This window comes from Manacus vitellinus, unplaced genomic scaffold, assembly GCF_001715985.3.
Source record: "Manacus vitellinus isolate BGI_N305 unplaced genomic scaffold, ASM171598v3 scaffold_0_pilon, whole genome shotgun sequence".
Classification (NCBI taxonomy): domain Eukaryota; kingdom Metazoa; phylum Chordata; class Aves; order Passeriformes; family Pipridae; genus Manacus; species Manacus vitellinus.
Genome location: NW_021938789.1, coordinates 50,854,094 through 50,867,383, shown reverse-complemented (window position 1 = coordinate 50,867,383; position 13,290 = coordinate 50,854,094).

Sequence of the window (13,290 nt, the reverse complement as noted above, 5' to 3'; positions counted from 1 at the left end):
AAAACATGTTTGTATTAAGTGTTTCTTGAAAATTTTCAAGTAAGAAACAAATCAGGAACAATCGGACTGTACGTATTTGTAAGACATTCGCTCCATCTCTGACTCGCTTCTTTCTTTTTACATTGACCGGTTTAATGAACAATTGGTAATGGGCCGCTCTGCCGAGGCGTGAGAGGTGCTAATGGGGCAATTTAACGCCTTGGGCAAGGCTTCTTCGAAGCCCTTTAAAGTCGCACAAGCGGCATTCAACCACTTCACACTCAGGAAGCTATTTCCATCGGCTGAGGTACGTGCCAAGGGTAACTTTTGCAGGCTACCAGGGGTCTCCCCCGGAGAACAAAATGGGGGACACCGACTTTAGCTTTTAGCAGGGCTGTCTTCATCGACCTAGGGGGGGCATTTTGGACTGCTCGCTGGCCTCTGGGACAGTCTACAACAGAAAGTTGCTACTTTTTCCCGCCTTGGCAGAGCCAGCCCACCTGGATACCAGCAGCTTCACCGATCGACATCGTGAAAAGATCTGCCCGGAGCCAAGCTGGCCACTGAGCGCCCACCGGGGGGTATTTAAGGCAGTGCCCAGGGTTGTTGACAGGTCCGGTCTGGTTGGTGTTGTCCAGGGTCCCGTACCGGCTGCTGGCCCCACTCCTCGCTCCATCCTACTTGCCTCCGTCTTGCCTGCCTCCATCCTGCTCGTGTCCCACCTGCCTGGGTCTCCTGCTTGTCTTGGATCCAGTCTGCTCACCACCTGCTTCTCTCCAGCGGTCCTTCCCTGACTGCCTGAAGGTGACTACACCCGGTTCTCTCGCTGGTGGCGGTAACCTTTTTGCACTTTCCTTTTGTAGCCTTTCCTTTTCCTTATCTCTCCCTCTTATTCTCCCCCGCTTTTACCGTTACTTATTGTTACAAATAAAGTTGATTGTCTGTTTTGAGACCTAACATTTGGAGTTTTGTGCCTTAATCTCGCCTTCAAAGTAATCATCTAAAAGAACCTCGTTATAGCCTCTGAACGGTCTGTAATAGTACTTCATGAAGGAAAATAAGATTCAAATTCATTAATAAATTATTCACCAGTTTTGCTCTCAAGTGTACTGAGAGCTGGCAAATAGTCCATGGCTAAGGGTAATGCCAAATAACAGCACATAAAACAGAGAGGCACTGTCAGGTAGCATAACACAGTGATTAGTGGCAGGTCTTGACTTAGTCAACATCCTCATTAATGATCTTAAAGCATAAGTAAACAGAAACATAATGAAATCTCTTGGTGGATGGAAGGAACTGTGCACACCACTGTCAGAGAAAGGGGAATAGAACAGAAGAAATGAATTGTATGGGTGTCAAATAAAAAAAAAAAAAAAAACAAAAACACTACATCAACTGAATAAAAATATTCCATACATACTCAGGAAGAACCACTGTCATGTCTCAGATTAATTTTTTATCAATTGCCAGTAGCCAAACAATCAGAGCAGTTCCACAAAAGTCGGTGGAAACACCAGTGAAGAATGAAGGAAGCATGGACCTGTTTTCCCCAACTGAATGGCATCTTCATGTTCAAGAGACTGTCAGAGAGAGTAAAAAGTGTTTTTCGGTGCTGCATGAAGTGCATTGTTCGCATTGCAGAGAGGCAGTACCTCTTCTGACATAACCTACAGCAACTCATCACCCTTTGTAAGGCCCCCCATTGATTATACTATCAGTACCTCTAAAAATCTGTAAAAATGCTACTCAAAATCTTTAGAGGTGAGGAGGGTGAATAATACCAAAGGTGTTTTCATAAATCCGTGGGCTTGAAATTATGTACCTTAAGGTGGTAAACCAGTAAATTACTCAACCTTATTTGCTCTGGCTGTCCCACATACCACACTGAGAAAAGCGTTGTTGCTGAGGCCTCAAACTGCTGTTTTGCCTGCTGTTTTCATTAGAAGCCATTCATGTTTTATTTAGATAGCTTCAATCAATGTGTATCTCTGTTTTATTTTTCAGTTAAACCCTGCCAGTGCAATCAACCTCATCTGCAAATTGTTCTGCATTGTCAGTATGCAACTGCCTTCCAGTACTATAAACTTTATGTAGTTAATTGTTCCTAGAGAATAGGGAAATATTTCTCAGCAGCAGAGCAATCATTTATGTGACAATACAATGTTGCTATGTTTATTTTGAATACAAAATTCATATTACACTGTTGGGTTTGGTATTTTCTGTCATTTGGTGCCCTACAGGTTGATCTATTGGAGCAAACACAGTGGGAGAGACACCTGTTCTGATTCTTTAAAGTAGATGGGGGACAAATGGGAATGATGGATCAATTTAGCCAGAAAACCTTGCTCTACTAAGAGGAGTTGCCTGGATATGTTACTAGTCCAAGATAGAAAGCAAACAGTAGGAGTTAATGGCTGTTCTTCATGTGGGTGGAGTTCACTGATGGAGTTCCTAAAAACTCTGTATTAGGACCTACGCTCTTCAACATGTTTATAAACAGTCTGAAAAAGACACAGTTCTTAAAATGAAAAGGTTTGATTATAACAAAAAAAGTTGGTCAGGCCAGTGAAAGCAAGGGCTGACCAAAGACCTACCAAATTATTTGTGAAGGTGGAGAGGCTGGGTAATAAAACGACAGGTAAAACCCGGTGAAAACAGATGTAAGGTGTTGCACCTTGAAAAAGCAATCTGAGGCTCAAGTGAACAACATGAGCTCTGAGCTGGCTGTAACTGTCAGGACCAAGACCATGAAAACAACATGAATTTGAAAATGCTGAATAAAATTGTAGATGGTTTTAGGGAGTAGATAAACAGAAAATACTGTTAAACCCCAGTACCAAACCATAGTTAATTCCCATTTTGAACACTGTGTGCTACTCTGGCCTCTTCACCTGCAAACAAAATACAAAGAAAAAATCATAGGAGAGGGACAAAGATGATAAAAGCTGTGGAGCAGTTTCCCCGTGAGCAAGCTGGCTATGACTCCTGCTAGGGGTCAGACTTGACTGAGAGGAGACGGTAGTTTCTGGGAGTCACAATGCTAGAAGGAGCCAGATACAGAAGAAACTCCCGGGGGTGGTGAGCTGCAGCCTCACTGAGGCTTTGCCAGGGCTGCTTTTATGGGTGCTCAACATCTGCATAGCCTCCAGGGAGAAACACCATCAGATTGTGCAGCAGAAATCCAGAAGGCATTACTAAACGTGAAAAAAAAATAAAATGACATGTAATTGAGAAAGTCCCTGAAATTAAAACGGGTGGGAGAGTACTTGAGGAAAAATACCATGAGTGCTTGTGCAGTTCTTGCTCCTTCCTAGATGTGGGCTTAGGGGGACAGCTGGAACACATGTGTGGTAATAGGGGGTGTGTATGTAAGCTGTTTATATCCAGAACATGAACCATATGCTGCTTTTAAATCTTCTGAAACTAAGCAGCCATGTCTCCCTGATCAGACCTTATCTTTAAAATGATGACCGACTTCTGGGACTTTCTCCTGTGCTCACTTCCTGCTTCTGTGAACCTGAACGTGGCTCTTGGGAAGCATTGTGGATTGACAGCTTCAGCAGCTAAAAAAAATAGACGTGATAATCGCTGTCAAAGAAGGACTGGAAAGAGAAACTGAGAGCTTAATTATGGCTGCAAAGGAATGGGCTCTTTGCACAGGCGATGATAAAATGAAGACAGAGGGAAGAAAGTACAGAGCATAGGAATTTCAGTCAACTTTTGGAGACTATTAGTAGTTCTGTTTATGATCATAACAATTCAGCTAGAAATTTTTAAAAGGTGCAGCCTAAAAGGCTGCCAAATTATGCATCATGCATTCTGCAAAAGCCACACAATACGAGTGGCTTCAACACAACAGCATAGTAATAGAGGATATGTTTCAATCTTAGTCCAAGTGAGAAAATGCACAAAAATCTCTTTGAGGTTTTTTTTTTTTTGGCTGTTAATGGCCCTAAGGTATGTGCTAGCAGATCCAGCATGGTGGCCTTAGAAAGGAAGGAAGGAGACTATATCATCATGGATACTGCTTTTCCACTTCATAAGAATGCCAGACTGAGAGTGCAGGAGAAGATAAATATGTGATCAGCAATGACACAGAAAGGATATTACAATTCCTTAAAAATTTATTGGGAAAACCAATACAGTATTGTGCACATTAGAAACATAAACAATGCACTTTGCAAAAACAAGTATAAAATGTGATAACAACATTCAAAACTCATTGGTAGCTGGATTTGAATTGGACCTCCTGAAAACCTGTATGTCAGAGCAGAAAAACAAAGACAACAACAGCAGTAACAGTGCTCTGTAGTTATTGCTAACACGTCTATACGAATATATACCTGTGATTAGCATTTATATACTGCAGATAAAAACCTGGCTGGTTTTGATGAACATTGAGATTTAGCTGTCTGCTAAGGACACAAAGAGATACACCTGGATGAAGCAGGTGGCCTTTTCTTGCCCAATATTCTTTGTACAGGAAAGCTGTGTGTGAAGGCCAGCTACATACAGATATGGCCTGAAGAGCTGAAATGCATGTTTCTGCCTCGCCCACTCCATTCACTCCAGCTTCTACATGCAGGATCAGCTCTGCAGCCTGAGCAGACTATTCTGATCCAGCCTCTGTTTAGCCTGGAGGCTGGGATAGACGGGCCTGGGCTGCCAAAGGGGCAAATGAGGTTCCCGCTGGGAGGGTAATATGTTACTGCCCTCCCTGAATAAAATGATAATTTTATTTCTTTAGGGAAGACCCTTCCCTTTCAATTCATGTGTTAAAGTAAATACGCTTTTCTTCAAAGGTGTAAATGAGACCCAGGGATTTGTAAGAGGGGGATGCACAAGGGCAAAAAAAGAAAAGCCAGCAGTCTGCAGGTGTTTGGTCACAGAGCCAACCAACAGCATATCCACCTGTATGTCGGTCCTTGGAAGGATATCAAGGAGCAAGCAACACTAGCGCTTTGAACCCTCCAAGCTAGAGGACAGCCACTTTCCAGATTAAAAGAAAAAAAATAACACCTCAACTAGCTCACCAATAAGGTCAGCAGTCATAGCAGGAATTCTTAGTCCAAGACCTTTAATACTGAAAAGCATGACTGTGAACAGCTAGTATTTAATAGAGACAACAAGGCAATTAGTAGAATTAATTAAAAACAAATAAATATAAATAAAAGAAAAAAACCCAGGGAAAACCCAAACTAAATCACACCACCCCTCCTACAAAATAAAATAATAAAAACTAACAAAAAAAATCCACCATCAACAACAACAACAAAATCCAAAACAAACAAACAAAAACCATTCTATGTCAGGATTGCAAAAAGCAGAAGGCAAGTAACTTACAACCTACATTTAAATTTATGATGGGCATCCTGGATCAACCATCACAAAGCAGGTCTTCTGCTGTTTGCATCATATTTGATGATGCTCTCCACTGCCACATCCAGGCCATCTAGTGCCCAGAAACTGTCACAAACAAGCATGTGGCACCAGGTAAACAACACTGGAAAAACAGCTGTACTGCAATTCCCTCCCTGCACAGATCATTTGAGCAAGTTGAAAGTGAGCAAGATGTATCCAAGGAAAAGGATGTACTGGATAACACAAGCAGCTGGATGATCTGTGCATATTGGTGTTCCAGGCTCAAACCACTGCAGATACATCAGCTGAAGTTAGCTGAGGATTGAGCTCGATGGCACATTATTTTCTAAAGAAAGCCCATCTTTGTGGTTGTTCTCAGTTTGCAGAAGCAACAGTGCTCTTAAGAGGTAAGAACCTGCTGGTAACCATCTGGTTTTGCTTTGAAGACAGAACTGACACCATCTCCAACTCATTTGTAACTCAGTGTTTGAGTGCTGAAACAGGAAGTTGCTACCTCTTTTTGTTCCTCCTCTGGTTGTCTTCATCGACTGCAATGCTCCACAGTGTGGAGTACTGAAGAGCACAAAAGGTGAATGAAAGGCAAAATTCCCATAGCAGTTTGTTTGGAAAATCAGACTTAAATTCCATCATTGTTAATGACATTTAGGGGTTTAACTACGTCCCATGAAAGGGCCTGGTGATACAGGACACATCAATTTGCCACTCAGTTTACAGGGGCCTGGTATTGGATCCAAATCTCTGAAATATATTGAGAGTCGCATGTGAAAAGCAATTCCTATGCTTGAACCTTATTCCCTACCTACTGCTCTAAGCGTCTCTTCAGTATAATGATATTCATATTCTCCAAATCACTATGCTGCTCTCATCTTGGCTCACTGAGAAGCTGTTGTGTATACTAATTGGTGTAGTATGTCCTATACATTAGGGTGTCGGGCTTAATTTGGAAATCTTCTTAAAATGCATACTTGAATTATTGATTGTACAGCTCAGAAGATGAAATGAGATGGGGTAGATTTTAGAGTTATGAATAATAAACTCCTGCTCAGCCAAAGTTACCAAGAGATGAGTTCAAGCTTCAGGAGATGCCACCACTACACATTTTATACGTGCTAATGTCAGGCTACCTACAGTCCTTGCCACATGTTTGTTATTTTTCTTAGTCATGCAAAACTATGGATTAGTGTGTAATTCCCACTGGCCTCTGGTGAGATTATACACCCGAAAACCTCTTTTGAAATCTGCTCCGGGTATCGACTGCTGTCAGATTTCCATTTGGCTGAATAGGTGAGGTCTCTGACCCCCTTTTCTTTTGTGCTGGTTGATAACATTTTATAGTCCATCCTGTTATCCTTCATGAAAGACATTAGGTACATCTTGCTTGCTCCTCTTTCCCTTTCAGAATTTGTTTCAGCAAGCCTTTCTTAGTCCCTTTCTTCTACAGCCCTCATAAGCACAGAACTAATTGGGTACATCTATAACCATACTTAAGAACATTCAAGACTACCCAGCACTGTTGCCCTTTTTGCACTGTTACCGCATCAGTACCTTGGTAATGGGCCACTGAGTATTTCACACAGCCCTCAGACGTGAGTCCACTGGCCCTTTTTGCATTTCAATCATCTCTTCAGAGTCGTTAGGAGCTTCTGCTGGTACATTTTGGTGTTTTGTTTGCTTTCTCTTCAGCTGCCAGACACTGGGCTATCTGAAGATTAGATCTCCCATTTGTCTCGGATCATTTTCCTGTGACCCAATCAGAGGAAGCATTAAAAGATTTATAAAACGAATGTGTGAAACAAGGATGTGCCAATCAACTGTACAGTAGGGGGTAAAAAAGCCATTATTTCTGTGACTGCTGATATGAGTTAAAAGAAAACTGAACTTAATGAAAAATCATTCTACTGATTTCTGAAACAGAGCTCAGGAGGCAGAAAGGTCATGTAGAAGACCAAAAAGATCAGTTGCATGTCTCTGCACAACAACCTATTTCTTAAAGCCCTGACTTTTGGTATAATCCCTTTGTCTGTGTTTTGACCCAGTCTTATTTGACTTATGTTTTTTACTCATTAAATTGTATGCATGAGGTATCCGCTCAAGACTTAACCTTATGCATGTTTCACTGAAGGGATTTTCTGTTGTATTTGATACAAACCACTCTACCTGATTTTATTAATTGAAATCTTCAAAATCTGTCTTTGTATTATTGATTTCTTTTTGGAACTGGATTTACCCCTAACAATAGTATTTAGTCTTAAAAATAATTAGGATCACTTTACCACTGCAGTATAACCTCAAAAAAGAAATTAAATTTCCTACTCAGTTTAGAATTTCTCCATTAATATCACAAATACTAAATTTATACCATGGCAGTCAAAGCCCTTGGAGAGCACCTTTAAAACACAAATTTCTTAGCTATGATAATTTTCTACTTTTGTTTCACAAATGGCTTTAAATCCTCCCACAGTGTTGCAACAAGAGTGGTATTTTCCCTTGTTTTTTTCCTCTCAATCCTGCCTGCCAGGAGATAGGTGAGATAAGTGGTTACAGATAATATGAGCATTACAGGGTAGCTGGTTAAGAGTATTGCAAAAGCACTGTGCGCCCAGCAGTCCCCGAGGGGCAATACAATATTTCTCCCAGTAGCCCAACAAGCAATGTGAGCTGGAACCTTACCTTCTGGACATCAGCATAATCCATTCTTCACGGTAATGCTGCGAGGGATGCCAGTGGTGGATTCGCCACTCTTCCTCATGGGAGACGATGGTTTCTTGTAGTGCGTAAACGCTCCGTTGTCCTGGCTGATGTAGTCATGGTAAGTTGCAGCATGCAACGTACGGCTTCAAGTGTTGTAAAGATTAAGGTCAGTATTTTGGCTTCCTAAGGAGTACAGACACCAAGTATCTGTGTGGTGGTGTGCTGTTTGTTGCAAAGAACATCTTATTTTCCTGAATACTACAAGAGTAAATCAACAAGTAGCCCAGAAATTACTGTCTACATCTTTGGTCCTAAAAGTCATTCTGCTTCTTCTCCTCCTCAACCAAGCCATTGCTTTTGCTGTTTATTTGGTTTCTCCTGGTTTCCTTGGACTTTTTGGACCTTTACCAGCAGCTGCAACTAACAAACCCCTTTGCTTCCAAACTTGCTGTCAGTCCCAGGGAAACCTCTCTGACAGCATGGCTTATTTTACTCTGCAGTTTCTGCTTCCTGTTGTTTCATCAGTAACTATGTGGAGGGGCACTTCATTGCTTGTCCCATTTAGCCTGGCTGAAGCATGCTCAGCACACTCATCTGCTTTAAGGTGGCTTCTAGATCAAAGACCCCCCCTGCTTTACAACAGTTAGTTACATCTTCCAGCCTAATTTAACCACACACAAAAAGAGACTTCAGCCTATTTGAAAATATAACCATAGCCAGCTCTGAGAATTCACAAGTTGAAAGTAATGAGAAAAAAAAAGCAACACAAACTCTTTTAAAGTGAAATTCTAGTGACAATTTTTATTTTCTCCTCCATTACAAAAGTACTGCATCAACAGAGACAGGTCATGCTTTCCAAACAATTGAAATAACTTGAAATCGTACAGGAAGTCTGTATTGTTAGGTTTCAATTAAACTAAATTATTAATGATTTTTGTGTCTAATTGCCTTATTACCTCAAGTACAGACAGATTCAAGTCAACAGTTCAGATAGCTCTTATGCAGGCCCATTTTACAATCCATGTCTAAGCCATCAGTCAACCAGTCACCACCAGTCTTCCCCAGTGGTTTTGCACAGCCTTCCTGGTTGGACTAAATGCAATTTTCAGGGTAACACCCTATCTTGAGCATCTGTGCCAGGGAGTCTTCCCATGTCCCTACTGCCTACACTTCAGGAAGCATTGTTACAGCACCGATGCCTACCAAAAGAGCAGTAGTACCAAAAGAGAATCAGGCGTATTTGTCGTGGTTTAACCCCAGCCAGCAACCAAGCCCCACACAGCCTTGTGCTCACTCCCCACCAGTAGGATCAGGGAGAGAATTGGAACAGTAAAAGCTGAAAAACTCATGGGTTGAGATAAAGACAGTTTAACAGGAAAAGCAAAAGCAGCACACTCAAGGAAAGGAAAACAAGGAAGTAATTCACTGCTTCTCATGAGCAGGCAGATGTTCAGCCATCTCCAGGAGAGCAGGGCCCCATCACCTGTAACAGTTACTTGGGAAGACAAATGCCATCACTCCAAACATCACTCTCATCCTCCTTCTTCCCCTCATTTTCTATACTGAGCATGATGTTATATGGTCTGGAATATCCCTTTGGTTGTTTTTGGGCACCTGTCATGGCTGTGTCTCCTCCCAGTTTCCCATGCACTCTCAGCCACTGTGACAGTACAAAAAGCAGAAAAGGCCTTGGCTCTGTGTAAGCCCTGCTCAACAATACCAAAAACATCTCTAGATTATCATCACTGTGTTCAGCACAAATCCAAAACACAGCCCCACTCCAACCACTGTGAAGAAAATTACCTCCACCCCAGCCAAAAGCAGCACACTGTTAGTGAGACACTGAGAACCCATCTTCTGCTGCACAAGGCACTGGGCATAAACAGGCTGCAAGGAAATATGTCATCTGCATGTTAGGGACCAGTTGCCCCATGGCACTTTCTCTCCTTCGTGCTACTCTGGTGGTGCCAAGCTACTGCAAACCTACTGTAATTGGTCAGTGTGCCGTGGTTAACATTATGCCTTAAGTGGAAAGTATTTTTTTACATGTGTTTTCAAAATTAAATTATTATTTGTTGCATTTCCTATGTAATATGGGAGGAGGTCTTTTGTTAGTTTTTTTGAGGTTACTCTCACACCTAGAAAAATGGTATCAAAACGAAGATGAAGGTAGGTATTAGAAGGAAGAGACTACAAAAGTCAGACTATGTGTGAGCCTTGGCACTGATTTCTGCTTGTGAGCTACTCCTTATTTTGTAATTTTGCTTTAGCCAAGTGCAGCGATCTCAACGAGGTTCGTGCCTAAAAATAAGTGTGGGAAAATTCAGTATGCAAAATCATGAGGTGCTTCCCTAGTAGGGAGGGATCTTGGAGTGCTTTCCTAAATCAGGACTGCAGAGAAGATGATGATAAAGAAAGAAGAAAACACAGAATGTGCAGTCTGTCGGGGTCTAATTCAGTGTAAATATCTAGCTATCATTAGCTGTTGAAGAAATTGGTGAGCCTGATTTGTGGGTATTTTATGATGGAAATTTGAGTTTAGTAGAGATGAGTTTTGCTAGATCTATAGCAGGAAACATGTGATGTTTATTTGTATCACTCCATGACATTTGTTTTTTACAGTTCACGTGTTTTTGTCATGACAATATTTCACATTGGGAGAAAAAGGTGAAAACCAAACAAGCCATATACTATTTGATCATGAAGTAAAGAAAACACTGTATATTTTGTGCAGAACTGGTAACAAGCCTGAAAAGCATGAAAATGTACCAATGAACTGGTCCAGATGACATGCATCTCTGAGAATAAGGTAATTCATTACAGAATGTAATGGCTCAGTGACAGTTGTTTATGGAAGTTCATGGAAATCTGAGAGAAAGATAGAAAGCAAATAGGACACAGATCTTCAGAAAAAGAAGGCAACAGAAAAAAGATAAAAGACTCAGAATCACAGTCAATTACAATTCACTAAACCTAATTTTAAACCATCATAAAATAATAAAATTATCATTAAAGATCCACATCTACCTGGGGGATAGTGGAATAATGAGCAACTAACGAAGCAAACACCACAGTGCCAAGGTGGTATGTGTGACAAATCCTCCTGAAGAAAATTAATTGAGAGCCCAAAATCCTGGGTGAACATATTCAAATAATACAACTTAAAATTGTGATTTTTTTTCATGGGAGGAAGTGTTCTGGAAACCTACAAGGTTGCAATTTGGTTCTGTTACAGGTTTTCTGGTGTAAAACACCACACTGAATTTCAAGGCCTAAGGGCTGTCTGCCTCTTCAAGCAAAAATACCTGAATGCCCAGAGTGATGGATATGGAAAAGAATAGAAGTAGATTATAGAGTCTTACAAAATGATAGAGCGCCACAACAAATCAATGCACTTTGGGGTTGCTGGTGAAGGTAAGTTATATCCTCTGACTGCACAGAATAACTGCTCTTTATGTAATCACACCTGGCATATGGCATTAAATTGCAATACCTCATTATCCATCCTTACAAAACACGAAAGAATTCGAGGGAATTCAGATCCGAAGAAGAAAAATTATCGGACTCTTGGAAAGACTGATACACAAAGAGAGATTAAGTAGCTTAAATATATAGCTTATCTAATCAATAATTAAGCAAGGGAAGGATAATGGCTTAAAAATATGTAAGAGAAGGATAATTATTTTGCATGATGCATAGTCCCAATTCAGCACAGTGCTAAAACACGTGTGCAGATCCATCAGCCCTGCGAAACACCAACGTACGTGATTTCAACGGAGCTTAAGCACATACCTAAATTTAAGCATGCATTGAAATACTTTGATTAATTTGGACCATAACCACAAGTAATGGTATGAAATTAAGAAATGCAAAAATGTAGGCTGAACAGCAGGAAAATCTTCCAAACGGTGAGATATATGAGGTTGGGGAGTAATCACTCAGGGGAATTGGTGGAAACCTTATCCCTGGACAGCTTTCAAGTTTTGCTGGACAAAGTACTGGGAAACTATCCTTTGGGGAATAATCTTCCTGTTGCCTCTGGAGACAACTGCACGACCTATTGTAACTACTCTGTGTCTAAGTTTTTGTGGACTGACTCAGAGCATTACACCTGAGACACAATTTTAAAGAGCATCAATAGTGTAACATCTGAAGCTCTTCCTTGCCTCCCCCCACAATTTATCATTTTTTCTCCCCATCTTCATTATATGTAATGTTATGAGAGGAAAAAACCCACCCCCACCACACTTTTAGCCTAGTAGTTTTTTGTCTTCTACTCACTAAGCATTGATTTTATTCTCACCTCTGCATTAAAAGAAAGCTTAAAGATATATAGGAAATCTAATTTCAACTTGTAGGGCTTTGCTTCATTCCCAGAGCATATGTGGTGAATATTATCAGAGAGGTAATCGTATCTTGGAGAATCTCATATCTCTGAGCAATCCAATGGAAGCAGTATTAAAGATTTGGGGGTTTTGGTGGTTTCTTTTGTTGGTTTGTGGTTTTTTGGTTGTCATTTTTTGTTTTGTTTATTTTTCCTCTATGCGGACCCTTGAAGAAGGGCTGTTCCAAAAAGGACTTTCCCAAGGATGGAGCCCTCTGAGGGCTTTTCCCACAGGGGATAACAATTTTGGTGAGCCAAATATGATGGCCTAAGGACAAAGGTTTTTTAATTACTTTAAAATCTACTTTTTCTTAAAGTAAACATCTGTAGAAGAATGTGTATTGTTCATTTGGACTTTTGGAGGTATTTTGCAGCCATGTGGGAAAGGACAGGTGTTCTCTCACATGACTTTGCAGAGATCTATTGGAAATGGAAACAGTTGAGATAGATCTGTTAAAACTTTTGGATTTCCCTTCCCTGACCACAGTTGCCATTCTTCCTTTATTTTTGTAGAGTCAGTGAGATAAGCCCTGAATTTATTATTGGGAAAACAGCATTTATATTTATTGGTATTAATTTTCCACAGCACATCAATGCTGAATAGCAGTTCTTAACCTCAAAGGCACATTTCTGTGCCTGTCTAATTAGAAATTCAGCTAGGAACATATGTGAGCATCTTCCTGACTCATGGTCTGAGTTAACAAACAAGATTAATTAATTTCTTTATCCCATTGAAAAGGATGGTCTAGCAGGCCTCCATCACGGAGGATCCTTAAGAGTTTGTTAAGGAAAAAGCTGGGCAGGATAAAAGCTGGGCAGGATAACAAACTGAGTGGATCTTCCATTGGGCTTCA